The following is a 24,191-nucleotide window of genomic DNA, read 5'->3' as shown; positions in this document are numbered from 1 at the left end:
ACATTTTCTGCTTTAAAATGATTATATAGCTTTTGTATACAACTTAACATAATCTAGATAAATTTGACTCATTTACTTGTTACAATAATCTAATATTATATAAATAACTCTAAACCAAGGCTTGTCAGCAAACCGAACGAACATGAATGATGCATGTTCACTCAACAAATGATAGAGTACTGACAATTGAACGGCCAAAATTTTCTTGTTTGTATTTGTTTGCTAAGAAACTCAACAAGTTCGTGTATGTTTTTGTTTGTTCATTACAGTGTAAATGAATGTTTAAATGTAAAACAAACAAAAAGGCTTGGCCCAGAGTCTGTGCGGGCTAGGCCACCGTACAGGACCCAAAAATTTTAAAGGCGCAAAAAGAAAATAAAAATACCTCAGTGATTTAGACATAAATTAAATGCAAATGCAAGTTAACAAAGAGGTTTGTGTGGCTTAGATAGTTCTCTGTTTTGTTTGCAAGTGGGAAGATCCGGTATTCGTTCAATCACGACCGTCTGCTTAACTGAAACTTAAACATAGAAAAGAATAACTAACTCGCCTTATGACCGAAAAGTTGAATGGGAAAGATAGACGCATGAATGTTGAACAACACACGGGTTTTGCAGCGTGTAAAATTGCAAATTTTAGACTAGAACGTTATATGAAAATTTTGTAAAAGATGAAAAGTATTGGAGAATAAAGTTGAAAGAAGAAAAATGTTAAGGTTAAAAGTAAAACATATTTTGTGACAAACTTGTAAGAAATGAAAGTGTATGGACTAAAGATAAAACATGAAAACTAAAGGATAAAAAGTAAAAGAGAAAAAATTAAGAAAAAACCCTAATACACAATGTACAACTCATGATGCATAGAAAACTTGCAAATTATATATATATATAAATTGTAATGGATGATATTTCAATTTCATAAAGCTAGTCTAGACTCTAGATTAGGGATGAGCAAATGGACAAATGGTATTGGGTACCTTTACCGAATCAGATACCGTAGTACCAATTTGGTAGCCACCTTTTGAGATTTTGGGATTGGAACGACTCTTACGATACCAATATTTTACCCATTTTTTGGATTTCGTACAAGCACCATACCAAACATTTTATGTATCGGTATTGAGCTCATCTCTAGTATTTACTGTAATGGATTTAAAAATTTTAAATTTACATTTAAACAGGCACAATTAAAAAAATGCAAACTAACGAACATAAATGAAACATAAACAAACGAACACAAACAAATTTAAATCAACGAACGTTCACAAAAATTTAACGAACGAGACACGTGTTCATGCTCATTTGCTTAATTAAATAAATGAAACCTACAGATTGTATTGGTTCATTTATTAAACAAACACAAACAAACTTTATGTCATTCAAAAGGAGGCGGCAGGACCGCTTATTGTCCGCTTATCTACTTCTTTTTTATAATTGAATCATTTTGTTGAATGTTAATGAAGAAATCATATGCATGAAAAAACAGCTTAATGAACGTCCGGTTCGTTAAAAGGCTCGAATAGGAAGTTAATAAAAAGTTGAGGGGGTTAAAAATTTATAATATTTTTTCTTCCGAGCAACGGCAACTATGGTCTTATTTTCTTCTACGTCAAAACACGCATAAACACACACACATCGATCACAATTAATTAATTACAGTCAAATCAATCTCCATTGATTGATTCCAGACGCTTAACAGTTAATAATCCTTTCACATTGTCATCCAATTACACTAATACAAGCGCACACCGAGCATCATTAGCGTGTATATCATTAACGTGTACGTATACACGCACACACATGATTCGGTGGATTTAGAGGCTGAATTGCCATTTCTAGGGTTTCAATTGCGATTATACATCAATAATAATATCATCGAATGGGATTGTTACGTAAATTTGTATACAGGAAGCCGCCTGATGGACTTCTAGAGATTTCTGATAGAGTTTATGGTAATAATTCATTCCTTCATTCAACCGGTTTTACGTTTATCGGAATGATATTAGTGTGTGTAGGATATTTAGGTTTTAATGCTAGAATTTGATGTTAATATGAATGTTATTAGACTTATGGTTTGATCATGTTAATTAGGTTTTGAAGTAATGCCATTGCTATTCAAAATCCAAATATGATGTTCTTTTAATAGAGGATTTAGGAATGTGTTTATGAACCGTAGGGACTGTTTTGGTAGCCTCTTAATGATTCCGTTAAGAGGCTGCCTCGGTGCTTGTGGTTTACTATGGTTAAGTTTTTGAGAATGATTAATCAGACATCTTAATGATTCAGCACAAGATTGCCAACCAGCTCCCTTGTTTTGGTAAATAATGGAACCACTTATCGGAAAACTCACGTGACTTGTCAGGACCGTGCTAACCAACTGAATTAGGTAAATTGTAGCTTGCGCTAGGCAGGTGGCCTAAAATAAGTTATAGTGGGAAAATAGTGGAAACAAGATTTAGAACTTGAAGCCTCTGCTAGAGGGGAATCAAGTGTTTACCACTGCACCGCCCCTTGAAGTATGAACTTTATTTAGGTCATTAATATATGGGAATTAGTTTTGTTTAGCACATTTGGTTATTTACTTAATTTCTCCTTTTTATTTACAAACCAAATATGATATACATCTATTTGTTCTATTTACAAACCGGATATCTTTGCTAGAGGAAAATAATGTGCTTAACGCTGCACCACCCTTTTAACAATTTATGAACCTTATTTAGGTCATTAATATAGATGAACTATTATTTACTTATTTTATCCTTTTATTACAAACCAAGTATGATGTATATCTATCTATTTGCTGTATTTAATATGCGGGTGGTTTTTCGTATTAACTTGTGAAATTGTATGTTTCATGTGTAGTATTCGACTATTGTTTCTCTATTGATGAATGGGATCAAGAAACTTACCAAGAATACGTGGGAAACATAGTAAATCACCTTAAGGACCATTACCCCGACGCATCAATCCTCATTTTCAATTTCCGCGAGGGAGACATAGCGAGTCAACTCGCCTATGCTCTTGCAACTCATGATATGACCATAGTCGAATACCCTCGGCACTATGAAGGTTGTCCACTACTCTCAATGGAAGCCATCCACCACTTTCTAAGATCATGTGAATCCTGGCTCTCATTCGGGGAGCAAAATATTCTTCTGATGCATTGTGAACGTGGCGGTTGGCCCGTTCTGGCATTCATGTTGGCCGCACTCTTGATTTACAGTAAACATTACTCTGGGGAATCAAAAACATTGGATATGGTTTATAAGCAAGCTCCAAGTGAATTGTTGCACATGTTTTCATCGTTAAATCCTTTACCTTCTCAGTTGAGGTACTTGCAGTATGTATCAAGGAGGAATGTGGGTAACGAATGGCCACCATTGGATCGAGCACTGAGTTTGGATTGTGTGATAATGAGTATGATTCCTGATGTTGATGGAAAAGGTGGCTGCTGTCCTATATTTAGGATTTATGGAGAAGATCCTTACATGCCCGGTGATAAAACTACCAAACTTTTGTTTGCAACCCCGATGAGGAGCAAGAATGTTCGATATTACAAACAGGCATGTTTTGTTGCTGTTATATTTAGTAGTCCAAATTAATTTTGTAACTGAATTGTCTTATTGGCAAAACTTAGAGGTGGCAGTTTCGACTCACTCACTTATAAATGGGTGAAAAATGCTAGCTTATAAGAAAACAAGTTAAATCAGGGCGAATCTGTTGAAACTTGGAAAAAGTATATTTGGCCCTTTAAATGAATATAGTCAACAATTAAGATTATTACTGAAAGAAAGTAATTTTTGTAATCATAGTTTTGATGTACTAGTTTTATATGCAAAATTAAATTTTTAAACAAGTGTTTCAGGTCAACTCAATATGACCAGACTCGTACCCAAGATTTTCTGTTTAAACAAACCGAGCCGGTATGGCTTGGCTCATTTATCTTAACGAGCTGAAATACTCGAGCTTGGCTCGTAAAAGGCTTGAGCCGGCTCGTTCGAGCTAGCCTGTATATTAAAAAAAATCAATTTTACATTTCTATACAGATAATTTTTAACATACACATATTACCTAATTAATAAACTGCAAGATTTATACTTTTTGAGTAAAATTTTATATATGTTAAATTTGGGCTTTAATTTAAAAGAGCCGGTCAGTGAGCCAGCTAAATGAGCCTAACGAACGAGCCGAGCTTACCTTGGCTCGGGCTTGGCTCGTTTAAAAACTTATAGCGGTTTACTCGGCTCGTTTACAAACTGAGTCGGCTTGTCCGGCTCGTTTACAAATGAGCTGGTTTTGAGTGAGCCTTGAGCCGCTATTTGAACAATCCCAGCCCTGCCAGTTTTGCCACTTTTGCCAAAACATAGAAGTGGAAGCATAATGTCTTAACTGACCTCCTACTACTTTTTGCAGGCAGATTGTGAACTGGTTATGATTGATCTCGAATGCCATATTCAAGGTGACATTGTACTCGAGTGTATAAGTTTACAGGATGACTGGGAGCATGAAAATATAATATATCGCGCTATGTTCAACACTTCATTCATCAGATCAAATATTTTAATTCTTAATCGTGATGAGATTGATGTACTGTGGGATGCTAGCTATCAAATCCCTAATGACTTCAAAGCTGAAGTATTTTTCTTCAGAATAATAGTTATTATATAGCACATAACAAAATCTATTTATATTTAATTTTACATGCACAGTTTCTTTTCTCGGAAATGGATGCTGCAGCCTCTGTAGTCCCGATAGATTCATACTTTTTTGAGAAATCAGAGGGTCTCCCTATCGAAGCATTTGCTACAGTTCAAGAGATGTTTAATAGTGTGGATTGGCTAGTTCCTAAAAGTGATGAAGCGTATGATGTGCTCCAACAAATAGCTGCATCAGACTATGGGCAGGTAGTGAATAGTTCTTAGATGTAGGCCTGTAAACAAACCGAACGTTTCAGTGATCTGTTCAGCGGGAAGTTCGTTTATTTAATAAACGAACAAACATGAACATAAATTTTTGTTTGTTTAGTTAAACAAGTGAACATGAACACATACCGTGTTTGTTTATTAATGTGTGAACATTCGTTTATGTTTGTTTCTTTATGTTGCTAGTTAACTTTTGTTTAAGTTTGCTCGTTTACATATTCATTAAAATATCACACATTATAATATAATCTGGTTTATTAATTATTTAGGTCCAACAAATTGATGTTCGCATAACTGATGTTCACTAGTTATGGTTGTTTATCCCTATTCAGTTATGTTCTTTTGTTTGTGTTCGTTTACATTCGTGAATCATTAGTTTATATTATTAACGAATGAACATAAATGAACGCGGACACATTCATTTTCTTAACGAACACATGAACGAGAAATCCCTGTTCTTTTAATTGTTCGTGTTCGATCATTTGTCCGGTTAAAGTGATAGAAAGAACACTTGATTCTTTTATAGGCCTACTAAAATGTGGCACGCTTGACCCATTTACTTTAATGGGTTGGTTTTGGTTTATGATTTAAAGTGCCAAACACAAATAGCTAAAAAAGGAACAAGTCAAATAGGTTAAGCGGGCTGAAACATGACCAATGTGTGCTTTTTTATGCACACAACTTCAGAAAGTGTTTTATTCATAGATTCATGTTATTATTGTAGTAATAAACACACAAATATCATAAAAGATTGACGTTTACTTCATGTAAAATGTTTTTTCAGGATAAAAAACGTATTGAATTTTTACCAACGGACCCAAAGAGCCCTATGCACTTGGCTAAGGTGAAGCCCACTGGTTCTCAAACATGCTTAGATAGTTCAACAAGTCCATCTCATAATATTTCAACCGATGAACCCGTTCATCCTTACCTTCGCAAACATGTTTCTGGTGAGATTCTTTCTCCATTGGGCAAGTCTGAGTCGCCTTCACAGAAATATGCAGATTTTGATGTTAGAACTTTTCAAACGTCTTCTCCAACTCGGTCTGCATTCCCACCCTCCATTCTACCACCTAGCCCGCCATTAAGGGATATTCATACTAAAGCTGGACCTTCATCACCTTCTAGAGATGATCACTCACCTGCAGCACAAACACCAAGTGCACCATGCAGACCACCCACTTCTTCACCACTATCTATACCAACTACACCATTGATAGAGAAGGTAGACATGAGGCGTGGGCCCAAACGACCACGATCGCTAGCTCATCCACCCCCGCCATCACAAGAAGAGCCAGCTATGAAACCTGGACCATCTTCATCTCCACAACCACCACCACCTCCTCCAACTGCACCCATATTACCGCCTCCTATAGCTGCACCTGCAAAAGGAAAACCAGAAATGAAAGGTGGATCGTATACACCCGCACCACCACCACCGCCACTACCGCCACCTCCTCCAAACCTATACTTGAAAGAGACACCAACCACGCCACGTGGACCCGTCCCCACACCATCACTACCACCAGCAGCACCACCACCAGCGCCTGCTCCTCCAGTTGCACCGTCACCACCACCCCCAGCTCCCAACTCCTCACAAACTTCTTCAACTCCACCACCTCCACCTCCTCCAATAGCACCTTCTGCTAATCAAAACGAAAAGGGGGGTGCGGTACCACCACCGCCACCACCATCACGAGGAGGAGGCGGTTTGCCTGGTGCGCCAGCTCCTCCGCCACCTTTAGGTCGGGGAAGGGTCTATCACCAGCAATGTCAAAAAATCAAAATGCAAAGAAACTGAAGCCGTTACATTGGTTAAAACTAACAAGAGCAGTACAAGGAAGCTTGTGGGATGAAACACAAAAATCCGATGAAGCTGTGAAGTGAGTTTTTTCCTTACCCGAGAAATGGGTAACTTTACACTATAGTAACCAAGTTTTTCAGGAATATCACTCAACTTTCATTAGTTGTTCCAATACTATATAACTTTTGTATGAACGTTTAATTTTTTTTAAAATTAAGCGAGGCAAATGAACCATATGTGAATATTGGTTACTGTTAAGTGATTTTCTATTTTCAGTAAGACTTAAAATTAACAATTATGAAAATTGGTAATTATGCAGTGACTTTCTTTATAAGTATGGCAACTGGCAAAAAAAAGTTATCACTTATTAGTAACCAAGGTTCATGTGTTTCATAATCACTTAATTTTGAAAAATTTAACCATTTATAAAAAAGTTATATAGGATTCAAACACTTAATGTAAAGTGACTTTAGAGAGACGAAAAAATTCGAGTGACTTTCGTGAACACTTAGGAAACTTGGTAAAATGATGATATTTTCTATTGAGTCCTGTTTTATTAATTTACTTTTTGATTTTATGGTTTACTAGGACACCGGAGATTGATATATCAGAACTCGAGAATCTTTTTTCAGCAGCGAATCCTAATTCAGATAAGAAGGGTGCACAATCAAAACCTGCAGCAAAATCTAATAAGCCCGAAAAAGTCCAACTGGTAAAACTGTTGCCTTTATACTGAATATTCTCAATAATCTATTTATAAGTTACATTTTGACAGTTTTGACCTTCTTTCAGATTGATCACCGACGGGCATACAACTGTGAGATTATGCTTTCAAAGGTGAAGATACCATTGGATGAGCTAATGGTAAGCTTATTAGCTATTTACAGTTATGTTACTGAATTGAAGAAACTATTGATCAAATGCCCAAAATGTGCATAAGAAAAGACATAGTAAAAGTACACGCACATGCGCGCTTAAAATAAAGTTAACAATTTCCAAAGTATAACTGATAATAGTTTTTCCAAAGTATAAACTATAATAGTTTAATAAAGTAGAAGCTATAATAGTTGAACTAAATTGTTTCTAAGTAAGAAATATTATTATTGTTAACATGCACTTTTTAACTTACGTTGTTGGTTACATAATGCATAACATACTAGATATTGTAACAATCCATGTATACAATTTCTGATTTTTTATTTTTAATTTCTGGAACTTGGTAGGATTATGTTCTTGCTTTAGATGAGTCAGCACTGGATGTTGATCAGGTGGATAACCTCATAAAATTTTGTCCTACAAAAGAAGAGATGGAATTGCTAAAGGTAATAAGTCTTTTTTCCTTCTATTAATTCTGTAAATAATGGTGGTATCTTGCACCTTTGCACCATTTACTTATTTAGTTCAGAGATTACATACAATGCAGATCAAGTTAATTTGTAATTCTCTTATACTGTTCAATTTCAGAACTATAAAGGAGAGACAGATAAATTGGGCAAATGTGAACAGGTTTTGTACTACCTATTTTCTATTGATGGAAATTTTGACCCGTTTAGTTACGAATTTGTCGATTTGTGTTTTGTTTGATCTCAGATAGGTTAAATTAAAACATTTCACAGTCAACCTTCTAAAATGCTGTATGAAAAGATTTAGATAATCGTGTTGTAATATTTTCTTGTACTCATAATTAACAAATGACATATTGAAATAAGAAAAAGAACAGGGACAAAGCGGCATTTGCAGGTTAACCAATATTCCATATAGCCCTTTCAACCCTAACATGCTTTAACCTGTTACCAAACTTGGTTGACCCAGACACCTCTACTATTTTCCGGTGTTACCAGACTGGGACCAACAACTAGGGGTGTAAACGAGCCAAGCTAGAGCTTGTCTAAGCTCGAGCTCGGCTTGTTTAATTTATTAGAGCTTGAGCTCAGCTCGTTTCGAGCTTTAGTTTCTAAGGCTTGAGCTCAGCTCATGAGTTTTTTTTTTTCAAACTCGGGCTTGGCTTGGTATGTATATTTAATTATTTTTATATATATTTATAGTTATTTACATTTATATTTATGATTAAAACTCTTATTATATTTTATATAAATCTATTAGTTATTTTTATCATAACTTTATTATAAAAAAATATATTATGCAAATGTCTATTTGAAAGATTAAAATAAATTAACAAAAGGCCGGTTTAGGCTCGCGAGCTTACTCACGCTTTTAACAAGCCAATCTCTTTAAATTCACAAGCGGCTTGGCACGTTTACACCCATACCAATATCTTTAAAACCACAATGAACTCAATCATATGGGCTTTATTATTATGGTTGCAACAGTTCTTCATGGAGCTAATGAAAGTTCCACGAACAGAATCAAAGCTCAGAGTTTTCTCCTTCAAGTTACAGTTTGGTTCACAGGTAGCAGGAAAAAAAACTAATTACATGTTACATGCATTTTCTGCTTTTTTTAGCTTCTAAATTTTGGTGCTCTAAGTATCTTTTTATCTAGGTTAATGATCTTAGGAAGAGTCTAAATGCAGTAAACTCAGCAGTGGAGCAGGCAAGTTATTTTCCTGTTAACTTAGTCTACAAGTCAGAAATGGTTTAATTCAATCATAGTTTTGTCAAAATGATGCATTTATCAGGTCAGGAGTTCCTCTAAGTTTAAGAGAGTCATGCAAACGATTCTCACTCTTGGAAATGCTTTGAACCAAGGGACAGCAAGAGGTAAGTTATTATCCTTGGCTTGTTGAAAATAGTCCTTAACCATCATTTGTGTCACACCCCGACCAAAAGCGGCGGAACATGCCGGGGCGCGATGTGATTGTTTCAATGCTCACGACACTATTAAAGTGTCAATATTTAAACAACAAATTCATTTCATTTAACATAAAACACAACACAACTTGTTCATACAAATACAAGAAAAATAAATAATTCATTTTACTAATAATCCTAATGGTCCAAAATGAAAATAACGTCTTCAATCTTCAATCAACCAATAATCAAACCTGTAGCGTTGCATAAAATATATTTTGTCAACACGAATGTTGGTGAGCAATTCCATGATTTTTGTGTATATATAATATGGGGCAAAATCCACAACTCGTATGCGAAACCGTAAATAATAACAACAATTGCGGTATATAAATCATAAATAAATGAGGCTCCTTTCTCATAGGTAAAAATACCAAATTACAAGGTGGTGCGTATGATCATATTTATTGAGGATGAGGATGAGGCCAACCAACAAAAGCAATAAACATTTAACAATTAATCATATGAGGCATATAACACACAATCGAGCAATTATTCTAAGCAACACATTAACTAGAGTTGCGGTTTGAGGATTCGAATCTTAAATCATTTTTGTTTAAGTAAGTATGCAAGCTACCCCCAAAGTATAAAAGCGTAAACGGGGATGAAATTACTCACTTGGAAAATAGTGATGTCGATGAAGAAAACTTAGAATAATAATAATAATCTTCAAGAAAGCGAGCCGACGGTTTAACGTGCGTGCCCTAGATTGAAAGATCTTGAGTTAATATTGATTCTTGAAGATGGAATATAAATGGCATAAAAGTGCATAAAGTCAAGGTTTGGGTTTTTGGGAGTTTAAGTTATATTTTACAAAATGCGGTTAAAATAAAATTAGTATAACATAAAATTGGTTTTACATGAAACCGGGCCTTTGATGTTTAGTTTTACTCAACCTTTGTTAAGTTTTACATAGGGGAGTTGGTTTAGTGCTAGTGTGCACGATCCCGCTAATGTAAGCATCAAAATCCGACTTTTAAGATTTGTTCGGTTTAGTCTGTTCGGGACTTAATAAAGTAGCAAATCCACATCCAACTTACCAAACATTTTAAATATATGAATAACTTCAATAAAATCAATAGCTTAAACAAGTTTGAGGATTTTTATCAATTAAAGTCCTGAACCCGGATTTAAGCGAGTGTAAGTCGGCTCGATCTCGGTATAAAACCAAGTTTGGTTCTGACACACTAAAATCTTAAAAATATAAATAATATAAAGTGCAACATGAGTTAAAAAGGTTTGTTAAGATTTTTGGTGGTTTGAACGGCGACTAGCTCGTTAAGACGAGTAGTTCGACTTTTACTCGGTTTTTACCCGAAACTTGGTTTAAGCCAAGATTTGTTCTAAAACTTCCAAAATCTTATGTAACATGAGTAATATAAAATAAAACATGACTAAAAAGATAAGTTGAACTTTTGGTGGTTTGAATATTAACTAACTTGTTTAAACAAGCGTTCGGTTTTACTTGGTTTTTATCCGAAACTTGGGTTGAAGCCAAGGTTTGTTCTACACTTCCATATCAACCATAAAATGACTAAAATATGAAGAAAAACTCAGATCTAAAGTGTTTGATGCAATATGATTGCTTAAAAGTTAATTAAAGTGCTTAAACGAGTGTTCGGTTTTGGTTCGGTCCTTGACTCGGTATGAGACCGAGAATGGTATCCACATGTCCAACACCATAGAACTAAAATATAAAGTAAAACTCAATTCTAGAATGTTTTCATGCAACATGGTTGTTTAAAAGTTAATTAAAGTGTTTAAACGAGTGTTCGGTTTTGGTTCGGTTCTTGACTCGGTATGAGATCGAGGATGGTTACCATATGTCCAAAACCATAGAACTAAAATAATTTAAAATTTCCAGATCTAAACTCAAACAAGAAAGTTAAGCGAGTAAACTTCCCGAAAATGACCCAAATGGGCCTAAAATGCATAAATATGTGTTTGAAGGTCCAAAAGCCTTAAACAAAGATGAAAATGGTTTTCTTAACATAAATTAACTTATAACAACTGAAAATATCATAAACATATACCCGAGAAGGTTTGAAATGCAAGATTCGGTTCCGTTGACTTTCAAAGTCAAACTTAAGCAAAACTAGCTAGAACAACTTGCAAGTTCAAACAATTTGGGAGAGAAGAGTGAAAATGTGCAGGGAAAAATGGCTGAGATGGGTGGGCATTTATGGGGAAAGATTAGGGTTTGAAGGATTGGGTAAAAGCTTTCTCCAATGGGTAACCGGTACACTTTGATGCTTTATTTAAAAATGAGTTTTGATTTAAATAAATTATGACCAGGGATAAAAACAAGTTTGGAGGGTTCTAGAATACTTATGGGTTGAGTCTTGGTTGGTTACAATACGAGTTTGGGCCTTAAACGAGCTTAAACGAACCAAAAACGTTAAAAACTGATTTTTGTTGCTGAAACGGGCCGGCCCGGTTGCTGCTGCGCAGCAGGTTGAGACCAGCCTTACGTGTCACGTGAAGTGCGGTTCTTGGCCAAACTTTGCTTTTTGGTAATTTTAGTCCCTATAGTTCGTTTTAGGTCGTTTTGAGCACGGAATAAGCATTTTAAACACCGTTAAAGACTTTGGAACGAAACGAAAAGTATGAAACATGATTATAACATAAAATTCATTGATTTATTAATATCCAATTATCCGAAAGCCAAAACGGGTCGGTTTTACAATACAAAAACAAGTACACGTGTGAACCGGAAATGACGAATATCACAATTTGGATCTTGTTTATAGTTTTGTCCAAAATTTTCATTTAAACGTGACAACGTATTTGATTAGTTTCATAATACTTTTGTATCTCAGTTAGTTTTGAGTTCTCAGAAGGTTATCATAAATATGAGAATGTCCTCAACCTTAGTTGCTACATATGGGCACTTAAATTTGTGTACGATTGTTTCATTATAAGTCGACAAACTGGATATCTAAAGGTGGCAAAATGGGCTGGTGGGTTAATTGGCAATGGGTTAAAATGGGGTCTTTTGTATGGGTTGAGATGGCTTGACTGTCATAACTTTTAATCTAAATATATCATGAACTATAAGTTTGTCAAATAAGATTTCAAAAATAATATAATTTTGATGATGATATTTAAAAATATTATTTATGCATTAGAATGCAATTTAGCAACTTTTCTATCTGGCCTGGTTGAGATAGAACCTGAACCGAATACCATTTATAAGTAAACGGCTTGCTATTACTACCAATAACACTTTTAAGATAGCTAAAAACCTTTGTCTTTACATTGTTAATGTATATATGCTTTTAGTTGAATTTAAATATTTAATTCCTCTCATCAACAGGCTATAATTTTGGCTAGGCTTGTAAACGACCCGAAATTTGTAGTCGCTCGTTAACTTTAACTGAACAAAAGATCAATCATGAGAAACTTAACGAACGGGGTTTTCTTGTTTGTGTTTGTTCGCTAAAAATGAACATGTTCGTGTTTGTTTATGTTTGATCAACTTACAGAATTACAGTATAAATGAACGGTTCGGTTCACGCACGTAAAGGAGCAAACATAACTGAACATAGATGAATGAATATAACTGATCTAATTTCGTTAAAAGTAACATGAAGAACAATGTGTTGGGCCTAAAAAGTTATTAAAACTAGACTAAGTTGTAATGGGCCAAAATTTTCATGAAAATGTTAACGAATGTAAACAAACAAGCTCGAACAAACAATACTAACAAACATAAACGAATTTAATTGAATGAACGTAAATTTCACGAACATAAATGAACAAACAAGAAATGTGTTCAAGTTCATTCATTTAAGTAAACGAACACATTTTCTTTTTGCTTATTTTCGTGTGTTTATTAAATAAATGAAAACGAATTTAAATGAACGAACATAAACAAACCTTCACAAACATAAATGAACAAATGAGACATGGATTCATGTTCTTTTGTTTAACTAAATGAACACATTTTTTTGTATATGTTCGTTCCTTTATTAAGTAAACAAACATAAACAAACTTCCTCCTGAACGTCCGGTTCATTTACAGGCCTAATGTTGGTTCTTAACTCTTTGCTCTTATTTCTATACTAAAAAAATTGTTTTAATTTTATTTTTAGGCGCTGCTGTTGGATTCAGATTGGATAGTCTCCTTAAACTTACAGATACCCGTGCAAGAAACACGAGAATGACACTCATGCATTACCTTTGTAAGGTATTTTAAATCTTGAAACTTTTATAAACTTATTAACTCTTGTTTATATAGGTTACAATATGGTTTTCAAGATAGCGATGAACAATAAAATTAAGAACTTCTGAAAATTTTGTACATGTTTTCACTTTTGTTCATGCTAGCTCTGGTGGATCCTTTAGGTGCTTGCTGATAAACTACCCGAACTTCTTGATTTCTCCAAGGATCTTAGCAGCTTGGAACCTGCATCAAAGGTGATATTTTTGGAGTTTAAATATTGAAATAGGGACGTGATTTGTAGGCTTGTAATCGAACTAAATGAACACGAACGGATCATTTTGTTCGTTTAACTTTAACCAAACAAATGCCGAACATGAACAATTAAACAAACAAGATTTATTGTTCATGCTATTTTATGTTTATTCGTTAACAATATAAACGAACGGTTCATGAATGTAACTGAACATAATGAACAAACGTAACTGAGTTAAAACCAATTTAAAGTAACTGTGAACAATGTGTTGAGCTTAAAAAGTTATTAAAACTAGATTATAAAGGCTGAAGTAGCCTAAAAAATTTAAATGAAAAAATTAACGAGCGTGAACAAATGTAAACTAACGAATTAACTGAACACAAACGAATGAGCATAAATAAAAAAGGTGCACCAACAAGACATGTGTTCATGTTCAGTCGTTTAATTAAATGAACAAATAATTTTGTTCATGTTCGTTCGTTTACACAATAAACGAACTTCTAGTCGAATGGTTCACTGAGCGTTCAGTTCATTTACAAGCCTTGTGATTTGTACACAACAATATTTTAATTTTTACAAATATATCCTTACAAAATGTCAAAAGTAAATTCTCGTGTGTGAATTGTTATGTTGTGGTCTCCGATCCATCATGGGTCGGGTCCGGTTTAGACGAATAGACAGAATTAGGAGATTAAGCTGTTTGAGTTTTGGCCAAGCCCAAAAGCTCTAATCAGGCCCAGTTTAGTTAAAGGGATAAACCCTAATTGTCTAGTCTATATATTCTCTCCTGTACTTGTAAGTTGGTATCACTCAATAATAAGAAAACCCTAGTTATCGACAGTGGACGTAGGTCATACACCGTGACCGAACCACTTAAATCCTTGTGTCTCTTTCGTTTTTTCTTTCGGTTTTACTATTGTATTCGTGTTTGTGTGTGACTCCGAACCTAACAATTGGCATCAGAGCCTGGTTCTCGATTATACACACAGTTCCGCCGCTGCTCCGCTGCTACAGTTCCACCGCCGCTGCTACAGTACCGCCGCCGCTACAGTACCGCCGCCGCTGCTACAGTCCGCCGCCGCTGATTAGGGTTCCGCAGCTGCTGGTTCGTTTTTTCTGATCAGTTTCCAGTCCTTTTATTCCTTGGGTAGTTTGGTTGTTTGCTGTAATCAAAACTCAGTTTGGATAATGGCTGAGGACGGAAAGATCAAGATTGAGAAGTTTGATGGTCAGGATTTTGGATGGTGGAAAATGCAAATTGAGGATTTGCTATGTCAGAAAGACTTAATGGAAGCACTAGAAGAGAGGAAACCGGAAAGTATGAAAGATGATGAGTGGAAGGTACTTGACAGAAAAGCCATAGCTTTTATTAGACTCTCACTAGCTAAGAATGTGGCATTCAATATTGTAAATGAAACTACCACGTATGGTCTTATGAAAGCCTTGTCAAATATGTATGAAAAGCCTTCTGCATCAAACAAGGTATTTCTGATTAGACAGCTAGTTAACACCAGAATGAAGGAAGGGGCATCTGTTACCTCTCATGTTAATGACTTCAACACTATTATTTCTCGTTTGTCTTCTGTTGATATCAAGTTTGATGATGAAGTTCAAGCGTTACTCTTGTTATCCTCGTTACCCGAAAGTTGGTCAGGGACTGTTACTGCAGTTAGTAGTTCTTCTGGGAATACTAAGCTTACTTTTGAAGGAGTCCGGGATTTGATTTTAGGGGAGGACATAAGAAGAAGGAATTCTGGTGAGACATCTAGTTCTATATTGAGCACCGAAGGGAGAGGTAGGAGAAGAGAGCAAGGTAATGGCAGGGGTAGGTCAAAGTCTAGAAGAAGAAGTCAGTCAAAGCCCAGAAAAGACATTGAGTGTTGGAATTGCAAAGAAATGGGGCATTTCAGAAACCAATGCCCTAACCCCTCAATTTCAAAAGAAAAGAAAGAATCTAAGAAGGAAGTTAATCTGGCCACCGGTTCAGATGATTCAGAAGGTTCAGAAGAGACTCTTATCTGCTGTGTTGAAGAATCAACAGATTCATGGATTATGGATTCTGGTGCATCTTTTCATGCCACTTATAGCACGAAGAAGATGAAGAATCTCCGAACAGGTAATTTTGGTAAAGTTCGTTTGGCTAATAATCATGCTGTTGATATCACGGGGATGGGGGATATTGAACTAAAAACTTCATTGGGCACCTCATGGACTCTAAAGGATGTTCGGGTCGTTCCTAGCCTTAGAAGAAAGCTAATTTCTGTTGGGCAAATAGATGACCAAGGATATGATGTTATGTTTGGTGGGGGTAAATGGAAAGTTGTGAAAGGGAATCTTGTGATCGCCAGAGGTAAAAAGAAGGGCACTTTATACATGGTTGAAATTCCAGCTGATGGGGTAAATGCAGTGACCAGTGGACCGAGTCAGTCTAGTTTGTGGCACCAACGACTCGGCCACATGAGTGAAAAAGGGATGAAAATGCTCGTTGCTAGAGGAAAAATTCCAGAACTGAAGAAGGTTGAATCTGAATTTTGTGAACCATGTGTTTTCGGTAAAAAGAAGAAAGTATCTTTTGTGAAGACCGGAAAACAACCGAAAGCTCAGAAATTGGAGCTTATTCACTCTGATGTCTATGGACCAACTTCAGTCTCTTCTTTGGGAGGATCGCACTATTATGTCACCTTCATTGATGATTCGACACGCAAGGTATGGGTTTACTTTCTTAAAAATAAATCTGATGTTTTTGATACTTTTAAGAAATGGAAAACTGCTGTTGAATTGGAAACTGATTTGAAGGTGAAATGCTTGAAGTCGGATAACGGTGGTGAATACGTTAGCAAAGATTTCCGTGATTATTGTGAAGAGTACGGTATTCGGATGATCTTTACAGTCCCTGGCACTCCTCAACAAAATGGAGTGGCAGAACGAATGAACAGGACGTTAAATGAAAGGGCAAGAAGTATGAAACTTAATGCCGGGCTTCCAAAGACGTTCTGGGCAGATGCAGTTAACACTGCAGCTTATTTAATTAACCGGGGATTGTCAGTACCGCTGGGTTTCAAGACACCAGAAGAAGAGTGGAAAGGTAAAGCTGCAGATTATAAGCATTTGAAAGTCTTTGGGTGTAGTGCTTATGATCTAGTGAAAAATGACAAGCTTGATGCTAAAGCTAAAAAATATGTTTTCATTGGATATGGGTCAAACGAAATGGGCTACAGGCTTTGGGATTTAGAAAGCAGAAAAGTAGTCAGAAGCAAGCATGCAACTTTTAATGAGGCTGAGTTATACAAAGATAGAAACACTTCAAAATCAAGGGTTCAGAAAGAGCAGGTTGAATATGAAATTGATGCTCAGAAAAAGACAGTTGAGTCAGCTACCGAACCCGAGACAGAAACTGAAGAAACCACAGTTCCTGAATTTGAAGATGATGATATTGGTGGAAATGAAGAGTCAGAGGGAGTCTCTGACAGTGGGAGTTCAGAGTCTGAGGATGAACAGTCTCCACAAGAACCTGACCCGCCTCAGCACTGGGTTAGGAGGTCCACCAGAGTTTCTAAACAGCCGGTACGTTACAAACCTTCAGTTAATTATCTCCTTTTAACTGAAAATGGTGAGCCAGAGAGTTATTATGAAGCACTTAAGTTGAAAGATTCGCTCCAGTGGGAGCATGCTATGAAGGAGGAGATGAACTCTTTGAGTAAAAACCAGACATGGGTTTTAACCAAGTTTCCACCAGATAAAAGAGTTCTACAGAATAAATGGGTCTATAGAGTCAAGGAAGAACATGATGGGTCTAAACGATACAAAGCTCGTTTAGTGGTCAAGGGTTTCCAGCAAAAGAAGGGAATTGATTATAATGAAATATTCTCTCCAGTTGTGAAGATGACCACCATCAGATTGATCTTAAGTATTGTTGCTGCAGAAAATTTACATCTAGAGCAATTAGATGTTAAGACAGCATTTTTACATGGTGATCTTGACGAGGAGATCTATATGGCACAACCTGAGGGATTTCAGGTTGCCGGGAAAGAAAAATGGGTCTGCAAATTGAAGAAAAGCTTGTATGGTCTGAAGCAGGCACCTAGGCAATGGTACCTAAAGTTTGATGATTTTATGGTGAGAACTGGGTACAAGAAATGCGAGGCCGACCATTGCTGCTACTTAAAGAAGTTTAAAGGCTCATATATCATTCTACTTCTTTATGTAGATGATATGTTAATTGAAGGATCTGATATGAAGGAGATTCGCAAGTTGAAGAAACAGTTGTCTGATGAATTTGAGATGAAAGATCTTGGTCCAGCCAAACAGATTTTGGGGATGAGTATATCCAGAAAGAAAGATGGCTCCATAACACTATCCCAAGAGAAATACATAGGGAAAGTGTTAGAAAGATTCAGGATGAATGATGAGAAGACTAAACCGAGAAACACACCTTTGGGAAGTCATTTCAAACTTACCAAAGACCAGTCTCCCAGAACAGAGGAAGAAAGAACAGAGATGGCTAAAGTTCCGTATGCATCTGCTGTTGGCAGTCTCATGTACGCCATGGTTTGTACACGGCCAGACATTGCTCATGCTGTCGGGGTAGTTAGTCGTTTTATGTCGGATCCGGGAAAGGAACATTGGGAAACGGTGAAATGGTTACTCAGATACTTAAAGGGTACTTCCAGTTTGGGGTTATGTTTTAAGGGGAAGGATACAATTCTCAGGGGTTATTCAGATGCTGATCTGGGTGGATGTAAGAAGACGTTTAAAAGCACTACTGGTTATGTTTTCACAGTTGGGGAAACAGCAGTATGTTGGATGTCCAGACTTCAGAAAAGTGTTGCTTTATCAACCACTGAGGCAGAATATATGGCAGCAGCCGAAGCAAGTAAAGAATTAGTATGGTTGAGAACTTTTCTTGAAGAGTTGGGAAAGAAACAGGCAGAGTTCTTCTTATATTGTGACAATGAGAGTGCAGTGAAACTTGCGAAGAATCCAGTCTATCATTCGAAGACTAAGCACATCGGGAGGAGATATCACTTTGTCAGAGATTTGATCAGTGATGGTGTTTTCAGTTTGAAAAATATCTCAGGTGCTAAGAATCCAGCAGATATGTTCACCAAGCCGGTGATGCTGGATAAGCTGAAGCTGTGCAGAGCTTCAGCAGGCCTTCAGGAATAATGTTGAGAAGGCGAAGGGTAACTAGGAGGTGCAAAACCAGATGTGTTTTATTTTACATGTACAAGGCAATGCAGGTGAAGACATTTTACGTCTCCAAATGGGAGCAGGTTGAAATGTTTGACGCATCCAAGTGGTGGTTTAGAGAAGATGTCTCGAAGCCCAAGTGGGAGATTGTTATGTTGTGGTCTCCGATCCATCATGGGTCGGGTCCGGTTTAGACGAATAGACAGAATTAGGAGATTAAGCTGTTTGAGTTTTGGCCAAGCCCAAAAGCTCTAATCAGGCCCAGTTTAGTTAAAGGGTTAAACCCTAATTGTCTAGTCTATATATTCTCTCCTGTACTTGTAAGTTGGTATCACTCAATAATAAGAAAACCCTAGTTATCGACAGTGGACGTAGGTCATACACCGTGACCGAACCACTTAAATCCTTGTGTCTCTTTCGTTTATTCTTTCGGTTTTACTATTGTATTCGTGTTTGTGTGTGACTCCGAACCTAACATGAATCACCTCATGTTCCCAAATGGAGAAGATAATAGTTTTTCATGTGCAGATTTTACTGATTACTCTTTATTTAGGTACAACTAAAATTTTTGGCAGAGGAAATGCAGACGATTAGCAAAGGACTCGAGAAAGTTGTGCAGGAATTGTCAACTGCTGAAAATGATGGACCTGTTTCAGAAAAATTTCTGAAGGTAAGATTTTCGGTGACAATTTCGACCTGTTTATATATAAACGGGTCAATTTATGTTGTATTTTATTGATAGCATGCCAAACAGGTTAAATGTAGAAAGTAGCTAAAATATGTCAAAAGAATGGACAAGAATGTAGCTTTTGCAAAACCTTATTATGGTATAGCACAGTTTTAGTTTTAAGAAATCATCTTATTGTTTTAGATGATTTTGTAATCATATTTATTGCATTCAACTTGAGGCGTGTATGAGTCGTTTTGGGCTTTGAAAACCATTCATTTTCAGTTTCACAATGGGTTTGATTCGGTCTCGTTTATTTTTCATTTTACCTTGGGCTTGAAAAATTTGGGCTAAAAAATGGCCCAAAATATTGAATTTGGGCCCCAATTTTTGATTAATCAGTTATAACACCTTTGAACCTAAATTTTTTGGGCTACACTAGAGGTGTACAAAACCGGTTTTTTTACAAACCGAACCGGCTTGGTTTTTGCATATCCAAAACCGGTTTGACCCAAACCGGTTCTGTTTAGAAACCGGTTTAAGCATATAAGTAGCCAAACTCATCCAGACAGGTTCGGGTCAGTTTTAAACCGGTTTAACCGGTTTTAAACGGCTTAAGACAAAAAAAAACCGTTTTGATTGTAAAATACCCAAACCACTATACGAACCGGTGGTTTGGTTCCGTTTGGTTTCCGGTTAACCTGCTTTTTTGTACACCTCTAGGCTACACCATTTATTAATCTCTTACAAGTTTCTTGAAGTCAGTTTTTTCAGTTCGATTCCAGTTTTGTTTTGTTTTCTGGATGATAGCAAAACCAAAACTGAACCGAATAAGTGCTTTTTTAAAAAGCTTATAATCGGTTAGGGTTCAGTTATTTCGGTTTCGTGCACACCCCAACAGTATACATTTACAAAACTCCAAGAATGGACAAAAGGAACTCATTCTGACCCAAACCCGTTTTTATTTTTTATCCAACCCGCCTGTTTTGCCCCCTCTAGTATGTCTTATCAGTTTGATTAGGGCAGCCAGCACATAATAACAATTTGAAGTATTTCAGATATAATTGTTTATATTGATACTTTTAACAGCTTATAGGACCAACACCATTTGAAGGTGGGTCCCACATAGAACAGTAATGCCCTTACACACATTCACATTCCATATTTTTGTTGTTAGGCATTGAAGGAATTTCTTTGTTCAGCAGAAGGTGAAGCAAGGGCTTTGGCCTCATTGTACTCTTTGGTGGTATGTGCCACATTTTTTTTTCTTAATTTTACTACAAATGGTCTAAAGATCTCTTATCTATCTAAAATGACTTGTACTTTTTTTGTTATTGTTTTATAGGGTAAAAATGTTGATTCTTTAATTCTCTACTTTGGAGAGGATCCTGCCCGTTGCCCGTATGAACATGGTAATTACTAAGTTGCTTTCAAAACCATAATAATTGATATCTTATTGGTATCTTAACATCGCTTTATTTACTTCTAAATTACCTTTTTAGTTTTACCTTCTTTAGTCGTACATACGTAGGGGTGTGAATTTTTGACATGACAAGAACCTAACACAAAATTCGCTGGTTTGGTTTTTTAGTTAAAACGGGTTTGGGTCAATTTTTGGTTGAACACTCGAACAAGTTCAACCAAACGAGTTAACGGGCTGCCCGTATGAACACTGTTTTGGAAACATGGAATGGTTGGATATTAGGTCAAACCAGTGGTTCTTTTTGCACACTTTGGGTTGAGATAACCCAAATAGGTTAAACAGAGAATAAATATTCAATACCGAACCAGTTTTAAGCAGAGATTCGCAAGAACCGCATAATCACTGTACCTATTGCTTTAACTATGATACATAAGGTAGGTATCTAACTGCATAACCGCCTCCTTTCTCGCTCACTATATCTGGCAATCTCTACTTACAAGTGCTTATGTAGTTCTCTACTTATAGTTAGTTTTGTATTGAACACGCCCCTATATATGTGTATATATAAAGGGGCATTGTTTTTTTTTTAATGTTTAAAACTTTTTTCTGTAAAACTGAACTTAAGGATAATGCATTTGTTTAAGAACCAATAGTATTTTAAGAACCACAAGAACTGTATTGCTTTGAATGTGATACACAAGACGATTATGTAACCACCTTTGTATCTCTCTTCTACTACTTCTGATTAATCTTTATGTATTATGCGCAAGTGCTATACACCGGTATATACAAGCACTCAGTTATTCACTTGCAAGTACATCATAAATTCATAATATTCCAGTATACTTCCTAATTATTCAACAAACAATGTTTAAACACTTCATAAACAAAAATGTGCTCCTAACTATATGGTGGTTCTTATTTGAACCTGAATCAACCCATTCATAGGTTAAAGGCGCCAAAGTCTCTTCTCTAATATAACATTATACGTGCATAAAATTGTATATTATCGTTTCCTTTTCAGTTGTTGCAACTTTAAAGAACTTTGTAAGAATGTTCAATCAAGCACATGATGAAAACTGCAAGCAACTCGAGGCCGAGAAGAAGAAAGCAGAGAAAGAGAAGGAATCTTCAAACGAAGTGTCAAAACCAGCCGATTCCAATATCGAGTCAGAAAATACGAAAAACTCTATTACAAAACCCGTAAAATAAATCTTAACTTCATTTAACTTTTATCCGTGGGACAAAAAAGGACTTCAGTGTATCAATAATGTAAAGTTGTATACTATCACTGTTTCTGCTACCGCTGCTGCAACTGTTATGGCCATTGCGTTTCCATCAAAGGTTAGCCTCTTAACCTAGAGTCGTGTTCGGGTTGTACTAAAGTGAACGGGTTAACCTATAAAATCAGAATAAATTAAAAATATATACTTTGTGATTTCTACCTGCCAACCCTTTTTACAGCCCGTATCATTTGATTACAACTTCATTACAGTCCGTTTATAACCTGCCAACCTGTTTACTATCCTTTTAACCAGATTAGAAAATGATTGCAGCCCATTTACTTCTAGGGGTGTTAGATAAGGGCTTGGCTGGTTTAACTCACAAGAGCTCGAGCTCGGCTCTTGACTAGTTTTTCTGAAGCTCGAGCTTTGCTCGGGCCTGGCTAATTTATAATGTAATAATTAATTTTATACATTTTTAATTATCTTTTATACATATGTATACTTAAAAATTGTTTATATAACATAATTGTATTACTTAATTTTTATAATAGTTTTATGCATAGCTACATTATTTAAATGCATGTTAAATAATTATATAACTATATAAATAATAGGCTCTTGAGTAGCTCTACCTCGCTAAGTGAAGTTTGCGCTTGCTTATTAACAGAGCTCGTCCTCTGGTTCATGTATTAAACAGAGATCAAGCTCGTTTAAGCTTGGCTCGATTCGAGCTTTAAGCAAAGCTGATCTCGAGTACCTCAAACACGATTGCTACACTTGTTAAAAGTAGTCCAAACTATTTACTTTTAAGTCAAGTAGTCATTTACTTTTTATCCTGACTTAAACCTTTCTGCAGCAGAGATGAACCGATACACGATGGCAGTTTTGTAAATATTAGGAACCTGGATATCGAGCGTGGGAGCTAATACCATATTATAACAGCATGCTCCTACATGTTTATTTGAACGAGAAGCACATTTCTTGCTGAAAGAGGCACTCAATAAAGACGCGGGAATTGAAATGTTTTTGTAAATAAGTGATCGACGACGAAGAGTTAAATTGTGACCGTTGGTAACTTATGATTAAGAAAACAGTTATTGGATTCAAAAATGGTTGGTAATATCCGCATGTTGATGTTACTGTCTTATGTTTTTAAGATAGTGTTAAGCTAAAACGTGTTATAGGATCTCTGCAATCACAGTATCTTGCATATAATCTTGATCTTTAAGTCTTTATCATGCATGATGATAACATCTTAAAATTCCAATCTGCTTTTGCTTAACTTGAGTTGTGGGATAAAATACAATGGACTCACTTCTGGTTAAAACCTAAAAATACGAGTAAAGGGCGTAAGATTACTTGACTAGCGATGTTTAAAAAGTAAAAACTGTGAAAACCGCCTGAAACTGTTCAAATCGAGCTAAATTGGTTGGTGCGGCCCGGCTTAGGATTAAACATTATATGATTTAGTGATTCACTTGTAAAAATGAGTTTGCAGTCCGTTTGATCTACATGATTTGTTTGTCCATCGCTGTTTTTTCCAAATATTTTGCTTGATCCAACCGTTGTTATCGTCTGAAATGCAGTGGATTCAACCACAAGCACAACTATAAGGAATTGAAGGCCACTTTCATTGATAAATCTGATTGAAGGGTTACAGATTGAATGAGAAGAGAATTACAGGTTGTTTCACAAACACGGGCCTTAGCTAACTCTTGACTGGGTCGCTGAA

General features: G+C 36.0%; 1 pseudogene across 1 annotated transcript; it reads left to right on the top strand.

Annotated features, from left to right (window-relative positions):
• The first annotated feature begins 1,878 nt into the window (after nucleotides 1-1,878).
• LOC143616390 (formin-like protein 13) lies at nucleotides 1,879-23,495 on the top strand (annotated as a pseudogene). The gene is made up of 19 exons (XR_013150654.1): nucleotides 1,879-1,951; nucleotides 2,862-3,562; nucleotides 4,413-4,634; nucleotides 4,709-4,903; nucleotides 5,706-6,804; nucleotides 7,314-7,437; nucleotides 7,518-7,589; nucleotides 7,949-8,047; nucleotides 8,190-8,231; nucleotides 9,056-9,136; nucleotides 9,228-9,278; nucleotides 9,364-9,445; nucleotides 13,630-13,724; nucleotides 13,883-13,954; nucleotides 19,697-19,813; nucleotides 20,988-21,056; nucleotides 21,156-21,222; nucleotides 22,258-22,577; nucleotides 23,316-23,495. The product of XR_013150654.1 is annotated as a formin-like protein 13 (transcript).
• The last annotated feature ends 696 nt before the right edge of the window (nucleotides 23,496-24,191 follow it).

Source organism: Bidens hawaiensis, unplaced genomic scaffold (genome assembly GCF_021521415.1).
Source record: "Bidens hawaiensis isolate Kalapana, Puna unplaced genomic scaffold, B.hawaiensis_p1.1 tig00046946_1, whole genome shotgun sequence".
Taxonomy (NCBI): Eukaryota; Viridiplantae; Streptophyta; class Magnoliopsida; order Asterales; family Asteraceae; genus Bidens; species Bidens hawaiensis.
Note: the sequence above shows the minus strand (reverse complement) of the source record. Positions and strands in the feature narration are given on the sequence as shown.